Source organism: Hermetia illucens, chromosome 2, assembly GCF_905115235.1.
Source record: "Hermetia illucens chromosome 2, iHerIll2.2.curated.20191125, whole genome shotgun sequence".
Classification (NCBI taxonomy): Eukaryota; Metazoa; Arthropoda; class Insecta; order Diptera; family Stratiomyidae; genus Hermetia; species Hermetia illucens.
The window spans coordinates 19,982,694-20,009,870 of NC_051850.1; the positions used below are offsets into that span (position 1 = coordinate 19,982,694).

At 40.9% G+C, this 27,177-nt stretch overlaps 1 protein-coding gene and 1 non-coding gene across 8 annotated transcripts in view; both read left to right on the top strand.

Moving 5' to 3' along the window:
- Positions 1 to 27,177, top strand: part of LOC119648132 (ankyrin repeat domain-containing protein 12) — a 225,918-nt gene that overhangs the window by 107,316 nt on the left and 91,425 nt on the right. The window lies entirely within an intron of this gene.
- On the top strand, positions 11,598 to 11,670 carry Trnav-aac. The gene has a single exon. It is a non-coding gene; the product is annotated as a tRNA-Val (tRNA).

The window sequence follows — 27,177 nt, forward strand, 5'->3', positions numbered from 1 at the left end:
TATGTTCTGACATTCATCAAGGCTGAGAGGTTGCGGCGTTCGATCAACACGTGGTCAATTTGGTTGAAAGTGGTCCCGTCTGGAGAGGCCCACGTATGTTTGTGGACCGCTTTCCGCGCAAACCAGGTACTTCCAACAACCATTTCGTGTGACCCTGCTAATTGAATAGTCCGCAGTCCGTTATCATTTGTTTTTTCGTATAAGCTATGGGAGCCAACGTATCGCCTGAATACGGGCTCCTTCCCTACTTGGCTGTTAAAATCCCCAAGTATGATTTTGATATCATATCTGGGACAGGCTTCGAGGGTTCTTTCTACTGCCTCGTAGAAGGTATCCTTCTCCGACTCTGCAGTCTCCTCTGTAGGGGCGTGAACGTTTATGAGGCTTATATTTCTAAACTTGCCTCGCAAGCGCAGAGTGCATAGCCGTTCGCTTATACTTTCAAAGCCGATAACAGCAGGTTTCATTTTTTGGCTGACTAAGAAACCTACTCCGAGCACATGGTTTACTGGATGACCGCTATAATATATGGTGTAGTGGCTCTTCTCCAGGAAACCGGTCCCTGTCCATCGCATCTCTTGCAACGCTGTTACATCAGCCCTATATTGGGACAGGGTATCGGCTAGCTGCTTATCAGCTTCATCTCTGTACAGGGAGCGCACGTTCCATGAGAAAATGCGCAAATCGTTGTTCCTTTGTCGTTGCCGGGTCCGTCGTTTTAAAATCCGTCCTATCCGAGGCTCCTGTTGTGGCTTCGTAACAGGTTGTTTTCCGTGTAGGGTTGTCAGCCCTACCCAACCCCCAACCTGGAGGACCAGTTGGTACAATTTGTCCCGTTTTTAGGCGCGGGAGACTCGCCTTCATCCTTCTCCGTCTGCAGCTTTTCGTCAAGAAAGAGCTCCCAGCGGTCACCACGTGGAGGTGGAGATAGGGTTTGGTAGTAGAGCTGTTGGTGTTGGTTCAGCAGGCATTTCCCAGGTTTTATGCTCCATCGTGGGTACCAATCCACGTTTCGCCCCGGGACCTATACTACCCTTTGACCACCCACAACACAGACATGGGCAACAATTTTTCCACTTTGGTAGAATTTTTAGGAGAAGAATAAAAGCCTAATTAGGATATTAGAATCACTAGAACAGGTATATAAAAAAACCCAAATCGGGGAAACTTTTTTCAGAAGATAAACACTGAAGTAGGGGACAGTATTTGTTTAAATTAGACATTTGTAGCCAATAAAACGGAAAAATATCTTCCAAAGCAATCTTTCATTTTAAAACTTTGGCTAACAAACAACTTCCTGATTCAAACCATGAATTTATCTATTATTGCAAGAAAGTTAGGGGAGTGAGAGTTCAAAATATGTGCCTCGAAAAGCGTAACAGGGCTCATTCTCAGAACCTATACAACCGAAAAATCTGAAAAAATTCGTAATGATGGACCTAAACAAAATCTAGGCCTCAAGATACATCCTATTCCGATACCTGCCCAAATAAAATTAATAATAGCATATAACCATATTTTAGAATTTCGCCCGAAAACAGCACTTAAAATCATACTAGAAGTGCAGAACTTACACAGTACACAATTTTGAAAAGTTTGAGGGAAATCCAACCATTATTAACGAAGTTATAAAATTTCACAATTTAGAATTTCACATAAGTTTATTGTACTTTAAGGCATACATGATGTCATCATCATATAAAGTGAACTCATATGAATGGCGGAGTTGTATTTATCAAGGAATATTTTGAATTTTTAGCTATGTATGAATGGAAACACGTGCATAGGAACACAAAGCCTTTTCTAAACGTCCACCTTCCGGTATTCCGACTTATTTGCGTATGCACCTGCTTCATTTGAGTTAGACATTGCCCCTTATTGGCCAGTGCCTGTGGTAATGCAAATTTAGATGTTTCTGTCGTATCGTGACGGCGACATAAATACAAACGAAAATGTTGTCCCCAGCCGTGATATCTCGCGTCGATAACAGCAGAAAACGAATTCAAGTAAATTATTTGGATTTGGATATCCAGTCCTCCCCCTCCTCTCTGCAATTAATATAAGTTTCAATCTCAGTGCCATTTGTTAAGGTAATCAAAGATATATGTATATTAAATTGATTTATGCATAGCTCTAACCTTAATCTCTCTTTTCAAGTGAAATCATCTATAATTGATCGTTTCATATTCAGATTTAAATGAGACCGATATCGAAAGTATCGATACTGTCCAAAATCATCCCCGTTCCCATTTATCACTATAATTTGCAATTGCAACTCTGAATCACAAAAGATTATATTCACAAAGAGAATGCGTAATTGATTGCTTTTCCTAATAAAACGCATAAATTCAAAAGAATCTGAAATACTAAACGATGAATTTTAAATCTTCAAATCAGCTTCAAATGCTACTCGATCTGGTGTTATTAATAAATTCCCGATAGAGTGTGTAAGTAAAGAGCTGAATTGTATGAGTTATGGTTGCAACAGAAATGGAGACCATGAGAATTCATTGAACCATCAATCAATTAACGATTGATATGACCTGGCTTTGTTGGATTCATATCAACATCCATATAATACGTGTTTTTATTCATACTTGCACATGATAGGTATATTTTTTATTTATTTAAATATTTTTCATGATGGGGGCTATCATCGGGGGATTCATTGAATAGGAAAACAATCGTTGTATTTTGTCATTCATCAGGCATGAAATTGTACGAATATTTTTCAATGAAACGTTAATTTATGATTGATAGCCCCCGTGAATACGAAATTATGTAGTGTTAAGTTTTAAAACTCACAATTTTCCAGTATGGTCTTAATGCGATTGGTAAACAATGGCTCCGATGACTGTACACAGATTTATAGAATCTGCAAGTTCATTGTTCAAGTGGGATCAATTAATTCTACAAGGGAGAGTTAATTTGGTTACATTATTTTTTATGACACCAACAGATTTGCAAAAAGGTAATTACAGACAGGCAGAATTTATTGGTGAATTGTATCCTTTTCAGTACAATTCTCGTCACTCTTTACGTTCTTCAAGTCGTCACAGACTCCCTCGTAAAGATGCTTGAATACACCATCTTAAATGCCGGTAATTTACTAAATCTTTTCAAATGGAAGGTCGTGGTACGCTAGTATCTTAATCGAGAGCTTTTATGCTTTCGCTTCCAACAATAAAAAACTGAATAGGACCCATAGAAAAAGAAGCTCCGACAATGAATTTCACAGGACTAAAATATCTTACCCTTTTATTGCTGATAAAACGAACGGGATATTTACCAGAAATGACACCTATAAAAATATAGAGGGGCAGATTGTAAATCATCCTCTACTTTATCACTATATAAAGTAGAAGCTGGAGTTATCGTCCTTCTCTTTATTTACTTTGGACTGGGATTTAATAAATGCGACTCTAATTTGGATAACAAGTTTATATATTTTTTTCCGGGTGTAAAAGGGCATCTTAAGGTTTTTAGATGTCATAAAGTATTATACGAGTTGATAAATATGGGGTCTGTGGATGGATAAGATTTGCCTTGGTTTATCTCTCTCTGGAGGCGTTCAGAGCAAAACATTGTAGCTTTCACTTATTTCAGCCTTGAAAATATGTTATGCTCTTTATCATCATCATGAAATTGTATGGCTGAGACATTTGGAAATATCTAGAGCAGGAAAGATTGTGAAAAACTCAACTGAAATCTTTTCTGTTAAAGCATGTTACAAAGTGATCCAAAATTGTCTTCTGTCTACTATGCTTCATGGAGGGATACATTATAATTAGGCTAATTTTATCCAAATTGCAAAATAAATGTATAGATTGAAAAAAAAATCGTTTTCCCAACTGATTATATCAGGAAACCTGGTTGCTTTTAACTTTATGTACCTATTGTCTATGACTGATGTTATAGAATTTCAGTCGAGAAAAAATAAAGTAACTACTCGTATATGCCTTCAATTGCGAGGAATGGCGATGGGTATCAGTACAGTATATATATAGCTATACCTTCTGAGCACTCAGGCCGTGGAGGCCTATTGTACTTGACACCCCCACATCCCGAATTCGTTACCATATCGCAGGGTTTCCGTTTGTGGATGCGATATACCCCGTCGCAGCTGGAGAACATCGGCACCGAAGATCTGATGTCTGATGCGCCCAAGGATTCCGCTTCCTCTTAACAGGAGGGGCACGTATCATCATTGAATAATTCCTATTCTGAACATATGTCCAGCTAGTGAAATACGTCCTGTCAGAATGACTACGATACTCCTACTTTTCGACAGGATAAACTTTGCGGTGTGCATGTTCGGTTCTGACAGAAAACGTTTGTTGTAGCTAGAAGCATTTAAGCTCTGCCACCTGTCATTGTGGGAAGCTCGTTCCCAGTTTTTGAAGACAGGCTTAGCGCTACTGATACTCCAATTACTTGTTCCCGTCCTGGCATGGGGGGAGATTGAACCCTCTGTTGCTAAAGCATCCAAGATTTAATTTCCCTCTATGCCACAGTGACCAAATATCCAGCAGAGTAGTTCCACCATATTGAATCTAGAGATAGAGTTCAAACGATTTCTGCATTCCTGAACGATGCAATGCAGATTGCAATGCGCCTCCCCTTTAACCGCTCGTCAATCACCCAGTTTGCCGCCCTTAGAATCGCATATACTTCGGCTTGAAAACCCCTTGCATATTGTCCCAAAAGAAAAGCCCACTTGTTGTTTTTATTCGAGAGGTATACTCCGGCTCCAGAACCCTGTTCTGTTTTTGAGCCATCGGTGTAGAAAACTTCCGTATATTCCGCCACGCATTTCCCTGGGAAACAGATGTATGGGGACCCGAAAACCGGAAAACATTGTAAGAAGTGGATTCAGTGCTTCCAATAACTCTTCCACTGCTCTGTGTCCCCGCATCCATTGTTTCCCGATAGATCTAATCGAATTAGTCTATGAGCTACTCTCATTACAGTGCTTTGAATGAATATATCCCGGAGTTGTGAATTGAGTAATGCATTTAGACAATGTACTCATGGCATCGGTAATACCCAGAAACACAGTTCCTTGCATCGCGGCTAATTTAAGGTGAAAACCTTATTGTCTCAGCTTAACCCACCACACTACGGATAAATAAGCGAATATCGGCCTAATGATAGCAACTTATATCCACATTACCACATGAGACCTGAATCCCCATTTTGGGGCAAAGATCCGTCTACACAGCCCATAAGCTGTGGGAGCTCATTCCAAATTTACCTCTACATGTTTGTTCCTTCTTCTTGTCTAGAATAATTCCGAGATATTTCACTTCTTCCGAGAGTTGAAGGGGTGTACCCCTCATCTCTGGAAGGCAAACACTATTCAGTTTCCTCCTTTTTGGTTTTATTTTAATTTACTGAAAGTTCATTCCTGTGACACCAACTGTCAATCAAATTAACGGCGCGTTGTGTATTTCTATACACCATTCCGAGATCTCGACCAACAACTAGCACAGTCACGTCATTCGCATAAGCTTGAAATTGTATTGGCAGATTTTGCAGTTCGCATAGTAGCGAGTTGATCAGCATACTCCACAGAAGTGGCGATACCACACCTCCTTGAGGGCAGCCTTTCGTCGCTTCCGTTGTTAAGTAGCGATCACCCACTTTAGTACACAAACAATCTCTGAGTTAGCATAGCGTAACATAGATCCGCTTTATTAGAGTTTCGTCAACACCATGCTCTCTGGCGGCATCACAGAGTTTTTGGAAGGGCGCACAGTCAAAAGCCCCTTCAATGTCCACGAACACTCCCATCGCCTACTCACCCTTCAGAGTTGCATCCCCTATCTTTGAAACTAAAAAATGAAGAGCAGACCCACAGTACTTTCCACGTTAGTCAGCATGTTGGTTTACATTTAGGGGGTGCGACTTTAGCCCCTTTTCGCGAATGTAACACTCAAACAGTCTCTTCAAACCTTTCAAAAAGTGAAATCAATCTGACCTGTCTGGATTAGAATAGTCATCTTTCCCAGGTTTCGGTGCCTTGTGCCAAGAGGTAGGCGGATAACCCGAAGCAAGATCTGCTAGAAAATATTTCTTACCAATCGTTCTCGGTGCCTTTGCATTGCTGGATAGATGCCATCCATGGCAGATGCATTGAAATGTTCAAAGGACAGTATAGCAGCTCTTACTTTTTCATAAGTAACAACCGCTTTTGCGGTGGGATTGCAAGAACCACCAACCTTTCCCTACCACTTCTCTCACCCATTCTCCCGGATGGTGTACTTTCAGGGGGGTCTGTACTGATTTCAGTCTGGAGCTCGTGAAAATACCATCGTGTTTTCTAAGAGAATCCAACTTGGTCGACTCATCCCTTTTAAGAACTCTGCACAGTCTTAAAGTCCCTCTTTCGCTTTCCAGTTCCTCACAGTACGCTTGAAAGGAGTCTCATTTCGAATACCTAACGAGCCTCTTATATTCACGCTCTGAGTTTCAGAAGTGATGTGAGTTCCAGAAGTCTTCATTCTTATTACTTTTGCAAGTACGGTTCAGAAGTCGCCTGGTTGATTTCCTGAGTTTTTACAATTCCCGATTCCACCTAAGAACCGTTTCACCGTTTTGGCCTCAGGATATAGGCCCCAACAAAAATGTTGGACATTCGCATCGCAAACTATTAAGAGTTCGAGATCACTTGGTTCTGCATACACTACCAGACCACTTAGTTCTTGCGTCGGTAGAGGATACAAAGAATCATAGGGTAAATAAGCGGTTCCAATGCCACAGATTCCATTAAATCGAACCCATGGCTGTTGCACCAGAAAAATATAGTGGCAGTCCTTGTCATGCTGCAGGTGAATTTGACCAATCTTTATGTTTTTCGACATAAGCCTAGTCTAATATGTGATGGAAAACTGTTGGCAGCATATGTCGCGGTCCGAGTATGACGGGATTTCCCCCACGTCGTACCGCCAGGGATTCAACCCCCTCTTGTTTGATTTCTCTGAAAAAAGTCGCACTTGGAAGTACTGCAATTATCATGTCCTCATCCATAAAAGGTCTCATCTCAGCGCGCAGATCATTCGTTTGTTTTCGACTTAACACCTTCACTGGTTTGTGATGTCTGGTAGGACATACGGATAAGTGACCCGCCCACCGTAACCTATTGAGCCGCATTTTATCCATAATCTGACGGTCAGAATATCGCTCATAGTTTTCGTCATTATGTAGGCTACGGAATCGTCCATCCTCATGTAGGGGACCAAAAATTCTTCGGAGGATTCTTCTCTCGAACGCGGCCAAGAGTTCGCGATTTTTCTTGCTAAGAACCCAAGTCTCCGAGGAATACATGAGGACTGGCAAGATCATTGTCTTGTCCAGTAAGAGCTTTGACCCTATGGTGAGACGTTCCGAGCAGAACAGTTTTTGTAAGCTGAAATAGGCTCTGTTAGCAGCCCACAACCGTGCGCGGATTTCATTATCATTGCTGTTATCGGTTGTGATTTTTGACCCTAGATAATATAAATTATCAACGGTCTCAAAGTTGTATTCTCCTATCTTTATTCTTCCCGTTTAACCAGTGCAGTTTGATGTTGTCGATTGGTTTTCGGTGCTGACGTTGCCATCTTATATTTTGTCTTGCCTTCATTGATGCGCAGCCCAACATCTCGCGCCAATCGCCGCCTGTTAGATCTAGATGAAGGCAGTTTGTACGTCTCGGGTGGTTCTTCCCATAATGTCGATATCGTCAGCATAGGTCAGTAGTTGGGTGGACTTAAAGAAGATCCTACCCCTCGCATTTACCTCAGCATCATGGATCACTTTCTCCAGGGCCAGGTTAAAGAGAACGCATGATAGGGCATCCCCTTGTCGTGGACCGTTGTTGATGTCGAATGGTCTTGAGAGTGATCCTACTGCTTTTATCTGGCCTCGTACATTGCTCAGGATCAGCCTAGTCGGTCTTACCAATTTCGTCGAGATACCGAATTCTCTCATGGCCGTGTACAGTTTTACCCTGGCTATGCTATCATAGGCGGCTCCCCTATCCCTTTTCATGTATGAGACAGATAATGCCTCTTTGCCAGTCGTCAGGCATTGATTCGCTGTCCCATACTTTGAGCACAAGTTGATGGACCACTAGGTGTAATTGGTCGCCTCCATATTTAACCAATTCGGCTGTAATTCCATCGGCTCCTGGCGACTTATGATTTTTAGCCGATGAATTACACGGACTGTTTCTTCTATACTTCAGTTGGAGGGAACTCCAACTTGTCGATGTTCTGGTTGTTCAGTAGTTCATCAGCCCATCGCTCTAATATGCCCAGGGAAGGGAATATACCAGTAAATATTACATGGTGGTGACCCTGAACGTGAAGAATGCATTCAACTCGGCCAATTGGAATCTTATATAAAAGTCTCTGGCGACGATTGGTGTTCACATCTACCTCGTTACGATTGTCGATAACTACTTGTAAGAGCGGACGCTCTGGTATGATACCAATGATGGACCCACAGGTCTCTGTGCTGGGCCCATTACTGTGGAACATCATGCATAATGATGTATTTAACCGTCCGATTTCGAAGAAGGTCACGGTGGTGCGTTACGCCGACGATATAGCACTGGTTGTTGTTGCATGGCATCTTGAAGATGCTGAGGTTTACTCAAGCGAAGCAATCAGTGTTTTTAAGGCTTGGTTAGAGAGTGCTGGACTAGCACTCGCGAAGGAAAAGACAGACATCACTAAGCGCCGCAAAAGAAATTACGCCTGCATTTGAATTGGAAATCTTATCATCACTTCCAAGCAAGGGTGGGGTGGTAATTTCCATCTTACGGTATACAATCCACATAAACTGAATGTGGTATACAGAGGAACAGCGCTAAAGGTGTTTTATACCTTCAAAACCGTTTCAGATGATGTAGCGTTCATCATCTCGGGAATGATGGCGATTGACATCCTGGCAGACGAGATGATGAACACATATAACACCAAATCTCTCCTTTATGGCGGGTGAAAAAAGCCGAAAGGGAGGAATCCATAAGCAGATAGCAGCAGCGATGGCACCAGTCAGAAAAAGGGCGTTAGACTTACAGGTTGATTCCCTCGTTTGGAGAGTGGCTGAAGAGAAAGCATGGGGAGATCAATTGAAATCTCACTCAGTTTCTCACGGGCCTTGGAGGATATCGTCAATACCTGTATAGGTTTAAATTGGACACCTCACCAGATTGTCCAAATTGTGATGGTCGGAGGTGGTTTTGCTGGGTAAAAATCCCACACCAGAGTCTTTTGAAGATTTCCACCTCCTTAAAAAAGAACAAATAGAAAGACAGACATTGAATCGATTTTAATAAGGTTTTGTTTCTCACAAAACCTTAAAAAACAGTTTGATTCTAAAATATTACGTTTTTACAAATTTGGTTAATAGTCACTGAACATACATATTTATTTGGCTATCAAAGAGTTTTCGACCAATCCTCTCGCACTCATAGTATACGTTTATTCGTGAAGGACAGGGATGCCCTACAATTTTTTTCCATAGTCAACAGCCTTTTCGGTGGTATTCAGGTAAAAAAAAAATAGTCCATCGACCCTTAGACGTACAGTTGACCAATTTAATGGTGCGATGTGCGAGTTGGTTGAGCGTCAACGTTCGATCTCGTTTCCCTGGATTCGAGTCCTGGTTGGCCATGGAAGTGGACTCGAACACAAACGACTTAGTGTTGTCCCACTGCTATAGGCTTGCCGCTTGTAAATATTAAAAGCCGTCATTCTCGTTCAATTCGTCCGGTCAGTTACTCCTGAACAATCCGCACTTGATCGGTGGCCGGAACATGAATAGAATGCAGCTGGCCCGTTAGTTTGGACTCTTCAAGCGGTCAGTGATCAAATAAAAAATTATTCGGACAACCGGCCGGACCTGTTTGTTTAGGCTGTAAGCGAGAACTTCCTATTTATGTAAGCTGAGAGAAAATAAACCTACCTAAAATGTTGGTCTCAACGTCTTCCACGTCCAGAATTCAACTAGTGATGCCAATTGCCTTACCGGTACGTGGATGGGTGCTTTCAGTTCAACTGGCGGGTCGGTTGCACTGCGGGTTCTTTTGGCATAACTGACTGCTCCCCATACATGTGAATCGACGGTGCAAAATTTTTTTTCATAGAATATAGCCACGTGGGGTATTAAATGAAAGGTCTCAATTATTACTTTCCGAAACTAGTTCTACATTTGATATCGGGTGATACGTAGGGGAGCGAGGGCTCAAAGTATGACCCTCAAAAAGTGTAACAGGTCTCGTTCTCAGAACCTATTCATTCGAAAAATCTGAAAAAATCACAGTGGTGCATCTCTACGAAATCTAGGCCTCAAAATACATCCGGTTCCGATATCTGCACAAATAAAGTTGGCGTGGGTGTAAGGGATAACATAGTACACAATTTGATCAAGTTTGAAGAAAATCCAACTATTATTAACAAAGTTATAGGGAGTGAAATTTTGCCATTTTTTGTGAATTTCGTGCATTCTGCAACCTATATGACGCCATCATCACACATCAATTCGTCAATACGACAACGAAATGAGTTCTTATGAATGGGGTCGCAAAGAATTATTTTGTTTTAGGTTTTTAGTCATTTGTATATGAATATCAATTACTCTAAACAGACATGTGTGTATGGAGGTATATAGTATATGCGCGCTAATGAAGTTTGCGCGTAGTATCTAATTCAACATTGTACATTCAACCAGCCGTATTTAATATACATACTATATATGTATATATGTATTCTTTTGCGTACGAAGTAAATCGGAAATATGGGTGCGATCAATTTATATGCGTGCATATATATGTACAATATTCGGAAATGGGCAGTTTGTTTGTTTAGGATGAGGATATAATATATGGCTGTAATATGTACGTATGCCTTGTAGTTTGTAAAAATATGAACGATTCTGTTGAATTTGTAGTAATATACGGATAGAAAAATGTACGTTGAAGTTTCTTACATAAGATGAACACAAAACCTTCATACCCGAAGCGCAAGCTTCCGGTATTCCGACTTGCTTTGGAGATGGGTGTATAAATTGCTCTGTATTTCAATAATGACCTATGCTATCGCGCTGGAAAAATTATTAGACATGCTCAAGATATGAATAAATATATGGTGAGAAATTTGTATTTGTGTCTTTATCCAGTTCTTCACAAAAAATTTCTAAAAAAAGCGAAAAAATCGGCCTTTACAAAGGGTGGCCCCCTTAAATATAGAAATAAATATAGACGAAATTTGCTATTTTTTTAAATATCCAAAAACAACCTAAATTGCTTGTAACTTACGTTGTCTGATCCAAAGAAGTCACAAATCATTAACCAATAAATAAAACATTATAAAGTTAATCAGAACCAATCAAAATCTATGGCACATTTCCGAAATCTTTTATATTCCATCCAAATGAAATTTTATCTAGTAGACTGTCTTTTAGATAATCAGCTAACGTCTGCTTCTCATCGTATCAGCTAAGCATATTTGGGTGGCTAATCAGGTTTCGATGAATTAAATTTCGATCGTATATCAATAAATAAGGCAGGTATAAATTTGGATTGTCTGATTTAAAGATACAGTCATCCAGTTTTCGTGGTGTACTGGTTATCACATCCGCCTAACACGCGGAAGGTCCCCGGTTCGATCCCGGGCGAAAACAGTTATATTTTTGTCTTTATCTTTGAAATTGAGTTATATGTAATGATGGAATCGTATCTATGAATTTATTTATCATTTGGTATATTAAACATATCTAAATCTTCCAAGAGAAAACATTTATTTTCATATAGTTCCAATATTTTAAAATAAAATCTTGTATCTTTCTGTTACGGTCGGGAACCGACCATATACTTTAAGACTAGTACACTATGACTCCTCAATATCTAGTATGCGGTAATTCCAAAATTAATATTAGTTATTGTTTTTCTAGACATGTCAATTCAATTTGCGAAAGGACAATTTATTTAATTTCCCACATGACTATATTAGATTGCAAAAAATTTGCATTCGCTATTTATTTGGTATACAATATTCCATCGTAAAGTTCAAACGATTTTTACCTAAAACCAAATTACTATCTATTTTTATCTTTTTCCCTCAATCTTTGTCAATTATAAACGCATTAATCATACTTTATCGCGTTCACATAACTATTTTTCATTGAATCAATACATCTTTTCTTTCCCATAGATTTTTAAAAATCAATATTTCCCAGTTATGAAACACTCTTGGATTCACCGATTATTATTTACCTGTTAATAAACACTAAATTTATCACAGTTTGCTGATTCAAAAACTCAACAAATCCACTCGTCGATATTTAGATTTTAGTATCTTTTTATCTGTTTGCATTTGTGTCCATATCAAATTATCAACAACGCTGCGTCATCTATACGTAGTTAGATATTTACAGAACGCAACCACAACGGATCATAATATTGCATCAGCTACAACAATTGATAACGTTTCGAATTTATAATCTTGAAATCTAGAAAAAATGCAAAGAATGTGATGAATAATGCATTTTATAATCGTATATTCACAATTCATTCCTTCATTGGATTTACAATTAACATTGTTGCAAATGTAAAGCGATTGCGTTTTCCTTGCGACCAGGGAATATTTCAATTACTGTAGATATAAAAGTTTTATTGTGGGTGATTCTATCCAGTCCGCATTTGCATATGAAGTTCTCGTATGCACATGCTATGTACGTCGTTTTATAGAAAATTACCTGAGATGAGGTAATAAAAATAATAAATATTATTCTGCATTGAAAATTGATAGTTTTGAGAGCGACTTCTGTGGCTTGAATTATTTCTTTGTTACTAGGAAATTAATGCTCCGCCTCGGACACCCCCTTAATGTGGTGGGGGAGGCTGTTGTAGTCTACTATTACACTGAGGACGTCCAAAGCATGAATATAGAAACGAAGGATTGAAACTCTCCAAGTGATAAGAAGTCACAGACTTCGAATCCACCCGCGACCATCGGCAATCATGTCGCCGCCGAGACGCGAATTTTGGAGGCCCCACCACATTCATACCCCGCTGTAAACAAATCTGTAGAAAGCATGCTTTCCGACTCAGTGGAAAGCTTGCATTTAGTGCCTACGGCGAAGCTCGCTAGAAAGGAAAGTACGGTCGGTAACTCTCAATTTCGGAGAAACTGGAAATCCAACTACGGTCGGGCCCATCCGCGGTACTACAGGCCAAATGTACCCGCAAACGGAAGAGAAAGGCTCGGTAGAAGGGAAGTTCAGCCACTAAGGGGGGCGGGGGACTACAGGCTGAATCCTTCCTGTCAGAACCTTCTCCTTCACCCTTACCGAGAAGAGCGGAAGAAAGGAAAGCTGGTGACGTAGACGCTACTGGTTTAACGCCGGTATATGGAAATGGATCCAAGCGGCCCGGACATCGTCAACCTGGAAAGGCCCCAATCCGGCGGCAGAAGAGGGCACTGCGAAGGAAGATGACGCACCTTGGGAATGAAGACGTGGATGTAGCTGTACCACTAGGTGCGGTAACGTACAGGGAAATCGGACGCAAGGAAGCGGAATCTCCGGCGCAATGTGGGGATAAACTGGTAACCCCAGTGAGATCCAAACTGGACGCACCAGACTCTTCTGTCAGCGGTAATTCGCGCAAGAAGCGTAAGACCAACACATCTGTTGTGGCCAACGCTTTATTGTACTTCGTACTAAGGCTTACATCCACACATCCCGAGGGATTAGGACCGGTGTGCCGGGAGGTGATCATATTAGCGAGAGACATCTCAATGAAGCTGGTCCTTCTCATAGGAATACGGGCACGAAGGCGGGAAGAAAGAGGACGTATGCGCAAGCTTCAGCCTCTGTTTTGACTACTGCCTTGGGAATTTCCTCCAAGGATGAAAAAATGTCAGGGACAATTTACCATTCTCCGGGAATGCCTGTGGAAAACAATGCTGAAGCTTGGAACGAAGCCACGATTTAACAATCAAGATTTTCGTGATGAGCTGAAGTGCACTGACGAGGTTGCCTTAAAGTGGCTCCAGCAGGCAATTCCGCGCCCTGAAGGAAGGCAGAGGACATCATCCGCATGCTGGGTGACCATAACCCGGGCACGGACTTTGAACACTGAAGGGTAAAATTCATGAATGCCAAGAAGGACAAGTCTACAAACGTGAAGGGTTTCAATTTGGTATTCGAACCGGACCAAAAGAGTCTGAATGTGTTCAGGGGAAGTCACCATATGGTACTCCACTTTTTCCTAGATAGACTGAAATTCAGTCATCTCAGGACTGTAGAGCATCATCTCCATTTTGAGGGCGAAAAAGAAAAATAGTCTTCGACTCACACAATATAGAGTAAATTGCAGCATCTTCGGTGCACTCTCCTACAATGGAGCCTCGTGCGTAGGATAGTGATACAGTGGGAGAACCCCCGTGTGGGGGTTTGCACTGTTGAAGGGACTACAGAATGAATCCTACCTGCTAGTAACTTCTCCTGCACTTTCCAAGGAATAGACGGAAGAAAGTAAAACCAGATACGTAAACGGAACTGACTTGATGCCAGTTCGAGTGATCGAATCTATGCAAACCAGACACCGCAAACCAGACACCGCAAACCATTCAATTTGCTAATTTGAAAACAGACGAATACTCTGTGGGATGAGATGAGGACATGAAAACGAAAGAAATCAAACACGAGGGGAGGCCAGGATCTCTGGCGGTGCGGTGTAAGGGAAGCCCCGCCATACGCGGACCGCGGCAAATGCTTCTGTTTTCCATAACACATTATAATAAGTTTATGTCGAAAAACAAAGATTGATTAAATCAACCTTGCACCATGCCAAAACCTCCTATCTATTGGCAGCGAGGCTGACAAAGCTGCAGGACTGCCCCTACATTTTTTCTGGTGCAGGAGCCCTGGGTTCGGTTTAACAGAATCTGTGGCATTGGATCAGTAAAGAGGGCTAGGATTTTCTACGATGAAAGATCCATAAGAGCGAGAGCTTGTGTCCTGATGTCAAGACGGTTAGAAGCTACCATGCTGAGACAGTTTCGCTCCCAGGACTTAGTTACAGTTATCGTATCATATCAGATTAATGGCGAGAGGAAAAACATAGTTACCTTCGCTTATTTACCCTATGATTCTTTGTATACTCTACCGACGCAAGAGCTAAAGGATCTGATAGCGTATGCAGAATCAAGTGGTGTCGTGTGGTCTTAGTAGGTTGCGATGCAGTAGCAAATACAATCCAAAGCGAAGGAAACTATTTGATTTCATGGCTGCAAACGGAGGGGCGCCCCTACGTTTGTGCGACTGAAAAGAAGCGAAGTAATTGATTTAACAATTTGTACTTCAAAAATGTTGATTACACACTGGCGGGTGCTAGACGAGGTCTCATTGTCAGATCAACGATATCTAGAATTCAATGACTATTGCGGGCGAACAGTCTGCAGTATAAAGACGGAACCCTAGGAGAACGGATTGGACAAAGTTCAGTCAACTTCTTGGCAGCAAAGTACAGCTCCCTAGGCGACTAAGGACTCCTTTGGCGTTGGAAGATGAATTGGAAATTCTGAACTGCACACTTTTAGAATGCTATGAAGAGTCTTGTCCTATTTCCCCAGGCCAAAGCGTACTGTGAGATAGTGGAAGGCTAAAGAGAGATTTCAAGGCTGTTCAGAGTCCTTAAAAGGGATATATCGACCAAGTTGGACTCTTTTGGAAAACCGGACGAGCTCCGGACTGAAATCCGTACAGATCCTCCTGGAGGTGCACCACCCGGGAGAACGGTTGACAGAAGTTGTAAGGGGAGAGTTGACGGTTCTTGCAACCTTTTCAACATGCAAGTGCTGCAAGGGGAACTGGAATACTGCAAAAGCGGTCGTTACCTATGAAAATATGAGAGCTGCCATACTGTCCTTTGAACATTCCAATGCACTTGGCATGGATGCCATCTATTCAGCAATGCTAAAGGAGGGTATGGAGCACTTAGAGCAACTTCTAAGAAATATTGTTTGAGGATGTCTTGCTCTGAGCTACGTGCCTTCCTCGTGACAGAAGGTCTTCATATCGAAACCTGCGAAAGATCACTCAGACAAACCAGCTTGATTTCATTCTTACCGAAATGTCTGGAGAGACTGGTTGAGCGTTACATTCGTGGAAACACACTTAGGTCGCACCCACTTAATGAAAACCAACATATCAGTGTGGAAAGTCCTGGGGGGTCTGCTCTTCATTCTTTGGTTACAAAGATAGAGGATGCAACTCTGAATAGTGAGTACGCGATGGGGATGTTCGTGGACATTGAAGAGGCGTTTGACTGGACGCCTTTTCAAAAACTTTGTGGTGCCGCCAGAGCGCATGGTGTTGATGATGCTTTAATTAAGTGGAGACAGAGATTGCTGTGCGCAGAGGTGAGTGTCGATCGCTATCTAACAGCAGAAGCAATGAAAGGCTGCCTCCAAGGAGGTGTGCTTTCGCTACTTCTGTGGGGTATGCTAATCGACTCACTACTATGCGAACTGCAAAATTTGCCAATACACGCTCAAGCTTATGCTGATGACGTGGCTGTGCTTGTTGTTGATCGGGATCTTGGGACGGTGTGTAGAAATATACAACTTGCCGTTGATTTGATAGACACTTGGTGTCTCAGACCTGGTCTTTCAGTTAATCCAAATAAAAACTACAATGGTATTATTCATAAAAAGGAGCAACTGGAGGGACTTTGCGGCGCAGCTCTAAATTTGTAGTCCCTGGATATATTTATTCAAAGCACTACAATGAGAGCAGCTCATAGACTAATTCGATTTGATCTATGGGGAAACAACGGATGTGGGGGGCACAGAGCATTGGAAGAGTTACTGGGAGCACTGAATCCAGTTCTTACAATGCCTTCCGATTTTCGTGTCCCCATACATCTGTTTGGTAGAAAATATGAAATTACCCTGATGCGTAGAGAGAACTGGGAAATCCCAGAGGAATGCGTGGCAGAGTATACGGAAGTCTTCTACATCAATGGCTCAAAAATAGAACAGGGAGCCGGAGTATACCTCTCGAATAAAAACGAGAAGTGGGCTTTTCCTTTGGGAAAATATGCAACGGTTTTTAAAACCGAAGTTTATGCGATCCTAAGGGTGTCAAACTGGGTGATTGACGAGCGGTTGAAGGGCAGGCGCATTGCAATCTGCCATGACAAGCAGGCTGCATTGAGGATCTTGAGTAGTCCATTGATCACCTCGAAAATCGTTCAGGAATGCAAAAACCGTTTGAAGTCTATCTCTAGATTCAATACGGTGAAACTACTCTGGATACCTGGTCACTGTGGCGTAGAGGGAAATGAAATCTGGGGTCAATCTCCCCCATGCCACGACCAGAACCAGCAATCGGAGTACCAGTAGCATTGGCTGAGGCTGTCTTCAAAAACGGGGACCAAGCTTCCCACAATGACAGGTGGCAGAGCCTAAATGCGTTTACGTTAACAAATCCGCAATATTCCGTTAGATGGGGGTGGCGAGTACAATGGGCGAACACGGTCTGAACGCTCAGAAGCTATAACTTCTCCCCCATCCCACATACACAAACAGGAAATTAATAATTTTTCTTTTCTTTTTCTTTCAAGGTAAGACGATATTTTGTTGTTAAAATGTCTGAACGGTAAGTTTACAATAAGATTACCATCGTTAACATTATATCTAGATTTGTGATGACATATATGCACAAGGTCCTGAAAGTCTATACTACTCCCGAATTTGTTCTATCTTAATCGAAGATAAAAGTATGATAAAAGGAAATTTTATTCTACTATCTCATTTCGGCTTAGGTGATTTTCATATCTTCGGAGGCTGACTGTGTAAGTTTTCCCAGGCATTTAAGATAATGAAAGAACTTAAGCTTCAATATGAAGCCAGTGAGTAGATAGCCTTGTTTGCGTACTAAGTACGTGCATAGTACGGGACTAATAGAGTGCCACCATGAGAATGAAAAGTAAACGGTGAAGTCAGATATTTACGTTAAGTCTTTAGCATCATGACATAAATTTAGTACGCCTCTTATTTTTGAATGAATCTTCAATCTAACAAAGTTTTTATAGTAGAAAGTTAGATACAAAACCAAAAAAATTGAGCGTTTCTAACATTAGTTGGTGTATAGACTTGGACGGATGATTTTTAAGTTCATTTTCGAGAGTTAGTTGAGAATATATTTATTTTTGTGAAATTCATGAAACTTTAATATCTCAATCTTTTGAGATACTGTAGATACAAGATTTTAGAAGAGCTTTGTGAAATATTGCATGATGATACACTGAAGCGGAATTTTGCATATATTTTACTCCATTTGAATGGAAAACTCTTAAAATGTGCTACATACCACTTCCTTCCCATAACAAGGTACCCCTTCCACTCAGCAAATTCATCCAACAAAGAGCAATAACTCCCCAAGACGCCAAGATTGTAACGTAATAGGTAAACGTTTTTATCATGGCAATAAAATAAAATGTATTCTCTCTTTTTGCTGCTTCCAAGGATTCGTTCGTGCCTTATAGTTCCTTGTGCATTTTTATATAGTTTTTTCATGTGAATTTTTTTATAGCCAAATGCGAAATTCTTTCTCTGTTCTCAGATATTTTTTTTCCTCTTGCGAATACGATTTCACACGAACCATTGAGATATAAAAGTCATATAAGTGTTGACTGCATGGAAATGAAACACATAAAAATGCACTATGACCTGCAATTTGCATATAACTGATGTTGGAGAAAAAATTTTATAACTTATACATATTTATTATCATCATTTTTCACGTCATCTGATCTGTTTGAGAGGCAAAATGCATATATATACGAAATGGGCAAATGGTGAAACCAGAACTTTTTCGTTTTATGAATATTGGAACCATAAAAAAAATAGAATTCTGAAAAAAAACAAATGCTTTCCTTCACTATAAGATGAAGCAGACAAGTAGGAAATTGTTAACTTCGAACTTCAAGTACCATTTCAAGTTCCCTTTTCGTGCATAAAATTTAAAAATAAAGACACACTGAACGAAGTTCTGGACTGATTAAAATTTTTAACTCCTGGAATTATTAGTTCCTTCCGTTCGAAAGTGTTGGTCTATCTTAAACAGAACATTAGGTATTAAAAGACAACGATGACGTTTTACGGTTTCCTACCAGAGCAAAGGTAACTCATCGGACGAAGCGGTTAGCAGGTGTTATACGCTGCCTTTTATAATTTGCAAAACACAACGTGGATGGAATTATATGGAACGTAAATCCGCCAACACTTCAGACCAAAGTTTGTCTGGAGCTATCCCTAAACAACACAGAATTTGGTACAAAAATATGCAATGTCAAACTCTGTGCTTACAAAAAGTTCAGAAAAGACATGCTTTCCCATTTAATCTAACCCATGTCTGGGCTTCCGTCAAGGCTTCTAAGTTTTGGTTAAAGTTTTCGTCTTCGATTACCATCTTCAAAACTCTATTGGCTTAGGTGGCTTGTCGTTGTGATGCTTCATCGAGACACAGTTTCTTTTTCCAAAAAATACCATAAATAGATATTGATCTGGTGCACTGCTCTTCAGTTCCAGTCATCGTTTCAATAATAAGACGTCGTTAGATTTGTGTTAAGTTGTGATTTACCTCGCCAAAATCTCATTCGATTCATTTTCTCACGTTAGGAATCAGTTGTATAGTCCATTTGTCTCTGCTCTCTGTCTGCCACCTTTCCTGCGACCCGGGCGGAAATTTACAGACCTCCCACCATCATGGTTACGGTCACCAAGACCGTATTTCTGCACCACAAGTCCAAGCAAGGTATTGTAGAAAGTATCCTTCTTCACTACATGCTCCTTAACCTGCAGTTAGGAGTCTGTCAGAAACTGACTCACAGGTTAAGAGAGCGCATCTAGCCGTCAGAAGGAATCCGACACCGGATTCGCGTCTCTAACACTTGGCTTTCCAGAGTACAAAGGCACTCCACTAAAAAGCAAAAGGGAAAGGACTGCTCTCTACAGTTCCATCATCTTATTTCGGTTAGGCTTTGAATGTCCAGCTGATTCGTTGGAATTCCCGCTCAACTTGGAGAAAACGAGCATTCTGAAAACCCTCGCTACTGTCGTCGAAGCGCGGCCGCACTTTCTTGTAATTAATGACAGTCCGTTTTCGATAGCTAAAAGTCTTCACTCCTGGAATGAAACCTGGGTTACACCAAATCTTATTTGTTTTCTTCGCATGGCAGCTGGCGAATTGATTTACCGAGTTCTAAAGCGGTACAGCTTCTCCAAGGACCACTAGAATTTCGAAAAAGCTTCTCCCAGTCCCGATTTTCAAACTTGTTTCTATCATCTTCTCAGCTACGACCATTCTAGGAATAGGTCTGCATACGAATTGATTGGTATGAGTTGGATCCAATTTGTCCTTACTCAGCAAGATTAATTGTTATTTTTCCATATCACTTGGTGTTTCGGCTTGTGGTATCTTTATAACCTCTTTAATTACTCCATCAGGATTGGGTACTTGTTTTTTTCAATACTGCAAATAATTCACCTTCGAACAGAATGGGACGTCAGACTTCTTTTCTAGTTCTACCCTTCTGTTAAGAGGAAGTCAAACCGCGTCCTTAAAGAACTATTGTGTCCAGTTCTTCCCTTAGTGGCTCGTAGGAAAACAACTGAGAGTTAGCTATGCATATCGCTGCTTCAAAACATCGGGAGATTTACCTTGAAGTTTGTGTATTTCAATCTTCTAATCTAATCTCCAATGGTTGATGTTTAGATCGCTGTAGAGTTCTTTGAATTTCCGCATTTTGCTTTTGAGTTTTACTGGATCTTCTTAGTTTGCTTGTACTCTTTCATTTCTATAGGATTCGTGCCAAACGTCCTAGTCTTGGTCAATATTTTTTTCCTTCTTTTCTACTCATAATGTTACCTGTACATTTGTGTAAAACAAAACCTGATTAGAATCGATTCACTGTCTGTCTGTCTGTCTGTCACACGCACTTTCCTCGAAAACGGGTTAACCGATTCGAGCGAAATTTGGTGGACAGATGGGAACTCCCACGCATACAGCCAGTGACATAAATGTAGGCGGATTTTAAAGGGGGTTACATGCAAAGGTTGGGTTTAAAAAAACTTTTCACCGGATATAGTCGCATGGGGTATCAAATCAAAGGTCGCGCTTAGTACTTTCCGAAACTGATGTTAGTTTGGCGTGAATTTCAAAGTGCGCGAGTAAGGAGTCAAAATGCACACATAAAGTGAGACAGGCTTCATTTTCGGAAACTATCCAACCCAAAAATCAAGAAGGTGTGCTTAGATGAAATCTAGGGATCAAAATATGGCACATGCTGATATCTGCTCAAATAATCTTACTAATAGTATATTATCAACTTTTAGAAATTGACTGAAAAACCCCCCTTAAGTTCATCCTAGGACTGCAAAATTTCGCATCATAAAGGACACTATTTCGTGTACACATGTCAAACATGCAAAATGATGGTATAACATTATTTTTCACCCAATTACTATATTGGGACATCAAATGTAAATTCTCGATTAGTACTTTCCGAAACCAGTCTTAGTTTTGACATTTGCTGGAAAAGCGGAAAGTGGGGCCGAAAATGAACATTTCTTTAACGGAGCTATTCTCAGAAACTACCCGAAAGAAAAATCTGAAAGAAATCATACATCATACTGTACAGTGTCCGCGCCGCAAAATACTCTCCTTATCAATGTCTACTCAAATTAAGTGAATAAAAGTATATTCCTGTTTTTAGGAAATTTCCTAGAAACCCCACTTAAGTTTATCCTAATGTGTGGTAATATAGGCTATAGTGTGAAGCATGATATCGCGAAGTTTGATCAAAATCATATTATTACGGATAAAGTTACAGTAGCTTAAAGTTGTCTTTTCCGTGTAAATGTACTGGAAAGCAAAATATTAAATATCAATATCACACTAAAGTGAGTAGTTTGACATGTTAAATGTTTATATACTTTACGGGCGACGTAAAAATGGTATAGTTCTGCACTCAAAGAACTAGACAAAACCTTTTATATCTGACGAGTGACGAGCTTCTGGGTTTCAACTCGCTATAACTTCTTAAGGTCGCTTCAGTGTTTTCCCTGCCTCCATCAATTTTTCTCCTGTCACAAATAGGAAATATCAGATGTAGGTTTTGATTCTTCACTTAGCGGTTAGTTTTGTAGAAAACAGGCAGTCAACGATGTACACTCATGGCCAGATTGCATTATTTATTCGTCATTTTTCGGCCGTTTTTTCTGTCTATTAGCTTAACTAAATAATTATTTCTTTCCAAAAATAATAATAATCGTTGGCGCAACAATCCAATTGGATCAGGGCCTTGAAGTGTGTTAGAGCACCTCATTCAAGACGGTAACGACACACTAAAGTACAATGTACATCCCCGAGACTATTAGCCTGATTTGACTCAGGTACTCATTCATAGTTGAGTTGACTGGTATCCGACATCCAGTCACGTTAGCAAATCCCTCTGCCACAACTGAGATTTGAACCACGGCCTTCCTCTTCGACAACGCAGCGTTCTAACCACTTGAGCCATTCAAGCAAGCGGTCAAAGGGTAGTATAGGTCCCAGGGTGAAATGTAGATTGGTACCCACGATGGAGCATAAAACCTGAGAAACGCTTGCTGAATCAACACCAACAGCTCTACTGCCAAATCCTATCTCCACCTCCACCCAACCGTTGGGGGCTCTTTCTTAACGAAAAGCTGCAGACGGAGAAGGATGAAGACGAGCCTCCCGCGCCTAAAAACGGGACAAATTGTACCAACTGGTCCTCTAGGTTGGGGGTTGAGTAGGGCTGCCAACCAAGCACGGAAAACAACATCGAAACCACAAAAGACACCTCGATTACGGCGAACCCGGCAACGAAAACGGAATAACGCTTTGGGGATTTTCTCATGCAGCATCCCTGTACAGTAAAGGAGCTGCCAAGCAGCTAGCCGATACCCTGTCCCAATATAAGGCTGATATTACAGCGTTGCAGGAGATGCGTTGGGCAGGCACTGGTTTTCTGAAGAAGAGCCACTACAACATATATTATAGTAGCCACCCAGTAAATCATGTACTCCGAGTAGGTTTCTCAGTCAACCAAAAAATGAAAGATGCTGAAAACATAAGCGAAAGAATATGCACTCTGCACTTGCGAGGCAAATTTAAAAATATAATTCTCATAAACGTTCACGCCCCTACAGAGGAGACTGCAGAGTCGGAGAAGGATACCTTCTACGAGGCAGTTGAGCGGACCCTTGAAGCCTCTCCCAAGTATGATATCAAAATCATACGTGGAGATTTCAACAGTCAAGTATAGACGGAGCCCGTATTAAGTCGGGTCCCATAGCTTAAATTGGGATACCAATGATAACGGACTGCAGATTATTCAGTTAGCAGTATCGCATGAAATGGTTGTTGGAAGTACCTGATTTACGCGGTCCACAAACATACGAGGGCCTCCCCAGACGGGACCAATTTCAAGCACATTGATCTCCTCTCAGCCTTGATGAATGTCAGTATAGGCATAGTACTCCGAGCTCGAATTACAATACCACCTACAATCCCCTCTGACAATCAGTTGAGAGTGAATACTGAAGCCCTTCACAACACAGCCATCATCAACACCTATAAGGGGGAAATGGCTGCCGCAATAACCGCAGCTAACAGATGTCCTGGAGATGAAGCATCGACAAATGATCTTCACAACCGCCTAAAGAGCGTTGTCAATGATACGTTCGCAAATATACTTGACCCCAGGCGCAAGAAAAGTCGGAACGATTGGTTCGACGATAAATGTAAGCTAGTGGCGGAAAGGAAGAATGCTGCATACCGAGTAATATTGCATTCTCAAAAAACGCAGGCACGCGCGGAGACCTACCAACGGAGAAGCGATTTCGCAGACGGAAGAAGGAAGCCTAGGAGAACGAACAGGTCTGTGAACTCGAAAATACAAGAAACAACCGCACCAGCGGCGCAAATTTTACCAACAAGTCAGGAGGATGAAGCCTTATACACCTTGATGCTTATCCTGCGGAGACAAAGAGGGAAATCTCATTTCCGACAGAATTGGAATATTAGAGCGGTTGAGTATTTCGATGAACAGCTCAACAAACAAAATATCGGCGAGTTGGCGGTCCCAACTGAAGACGACGGACAAATGCGGCCATCACCAATCATGGAAAAAGCAGTCCGTGTAATTCATTGGCTTAAAAACCATAAATCGCCAGGAGACGATAACATTACAACCGAATTGGTTAAATATGGAGGCGACCAACTACATCAATTGGTTCATCAACTGATGCTCAAGGTGTGGGACACCGAATCAATGCCTGCCAATTGGCAAAGAGGCATTATCTGTCTCATACATAAAAAGGGAGATATCACACAGTGCAGCAATTATTGAGGTATCACGTTGCTGAGTACCATCTATAAGATATTCTCCGCTATCTTGCTAGACTGGATAGCCCCATACAACCAGAACATCATTGGCCCATACCAAAGAGGCTTCACTCCAGGCAAATCAGCAACAGATCAGATTTTCTCTCTACGACAAGCGATGGAAAAACTGTTGGAATATGGACATCAGTTGCACCATCTTCTCATCGATTTTAAAGCCGTCTATGATAGCATAGCCAGGGTAAAACTGTACACGGCCATGAGTAAATACGGTATCCCGACGAAATTGATAAGACTGACTAGGTTGACCCTGACCAATGTGCGAGAACAGATAAAGATCGTTCAACATCAACAACGGTCTACGAAAAGGGGATACCCTATCATGCGTCCTCTTTAACCTCGAGGAAGTGATCCGTGATGCGGAGGTAAATGCGAGGGGTACGATCCTCTTTATGTCCACCCAACAACTAGCCTATGCTGACGATATCGACATCATAGGAAGAACAAGCAGCCCGCGCGAGATTTTGGGCTGCACATCAATGAAGACAAGACAAAGTATATGGTGGCAACGTCAGCACCAAAAACCAACCAACCAACAATATCAAGCCGCACTGGTCAAACGGGAAGAATAAAGATAGGAGACTACAACTTTGAGACCGTTGATAATTTATCCTATTTAAGGTCAAAAATCACAACCGATAACAGTTACGATGATGAAATCCGCGCACGGTTGTTGTCACCCAACAGAGCCTATTTCAGCTTACAAAAACTGTTCCGCTCGAAATGTCTCACCATAGGGTCCAAGTTCTTATTGTACTTGGGTTCTTACCGAAAAAAATTGCAACTCTTGACCGCGTTCGAGAGAAGTATCCTCTGAAGAATTTTTGACCCCCTACATGAGGATGGACGATTTCGTAGTCTACATAACGACGAAATCTATAAGCGATACCATGACTGTCCAGTAGTGGATAAAATCCGGCTCAATAGGTTACAGTGGGCGGGTCACTTAATCCGTATGGATGAGGATGACCCAGCCCGGAAAGTCTTTAAGGGCAATATCTATGGTAGAAAAAGAAGACGAGGCAGACCCTGCCTGAGATGGAGCGATGGCGTAGGTCAGGATGCCAGACAGCTTTTAGGGATATCAAATTGGTGGACCTTGGCGCAAAACCGCGGTGTCCGGGGTTCCTTATTAAGGCAGGCCTAGACCGGATACAGGTTGTTGCGCCGTTGATGATGATGATGATTAGATAAGCAAACAAACTATTTTATTTATATTAACTTTAAAATTGAACATTGAAGTGTACAAATAGTTGTGGGTAGTTTCTGAACATGGGTCCATCAAAGAAATCGTGACTTTCAACCCCCGCACTCGCCGCCTTGCCAACAAATGTCAGAACTACTACTGCGGAAAGGACTAATCGCGACCTTTTATTTGATACCCAACATGACTATATTCGGTGAAAAAGAAAATGTATACCTCCTTTTTGCATGTGTGGGCGTTAACAAACGTTTACTAACAAAACCTTAAAAATCATGGAATGAATGAAGGTAGAAAAAGCGTCAAAATAGGCTTATTAATGTATGTGAGAATAACAAAGTCATTAAGTCTTTCAACTCAAACGTTGGGCAATTTGTCCTTAAACGACATCAAGTCTGTGGCATTATGTGTTTGTCTGTATTATCTTTCAAGGAATTAATGTCAAGTATTCAAGAAGTTTCAGAAGCGTACAACGCTGATAAAGGTATGTAGGGTTAGCTGAACGTCTGGTAAACAATTAAAATGACACCACGAAAATAGTAAGGGAAATATACTTAATCATCATAAAGCCTACCAAGTAATCTAAAGAAAGACTGATGCGTTCAGTATGAACTTGGAAGAAAATGGAGGATATTAAAAAAATGGCATGGGATCTATAACCGCATCCGGATTAGAAAAAACGAATTAGGGCATATTGCAGATACAAATTACTAATTTAAGATACAAACTCATGCAATCTGTTAACCTTTACTAGCAAAATATTCCATAATTGCATCAAAGAATGCAGTGTCTCATAGTATTGAGGCACTGATGACAGGCTCTTTTTTTGTATTCAAACTGTCGTTATACAAGGAACAATAGTTAAACCATAAAAGAACTATGAAGAAATGAGAGAAATTAAACAAATAAAGAAACTCGTATCAATACTTCGCATTTTTGTCAACAATTTCTAGAACTGCAATTTCAATTACTCAGTGGAATTCCAGCGAGGAACGCATATTAAAACCATTAAAATAGGGTTTTCCAGTAACCCAAAACGTCAGAAAATGCCAAAAGATGCCATTAATTACAGCATCCTATTTATAGCTAAATGTCGAGTCCAATTTCATGGGAAATATGAAATTATTTCAAATCAAAATGAAAAACAAAATCAATAAATAAGACAAATGATGTTTTTGAAAAGGCAACGAGCTCAATAATCATCAACCAGAATATTTTGCCTTGATATTCTCTCCAAACATTTCAATTGTCTCCATGGATGGCGCCGTGTAAATGCCACCTACCTACGTACCAGCAAATTTCTCCTTAAACAAAAAGTGTTTATTTTTGCGATTTTATAATTAATTTCCCACTGACGATGGTTGTTGCAACTTTACACTTTCAATTCTTCCAGTTTTAATGAAGTTCAGAAAGAACATTTAAAAATTATCTTGAAATTAATGTGACTAATATTGTGTTGATTATTTGCACTACTTCTCTGCGTA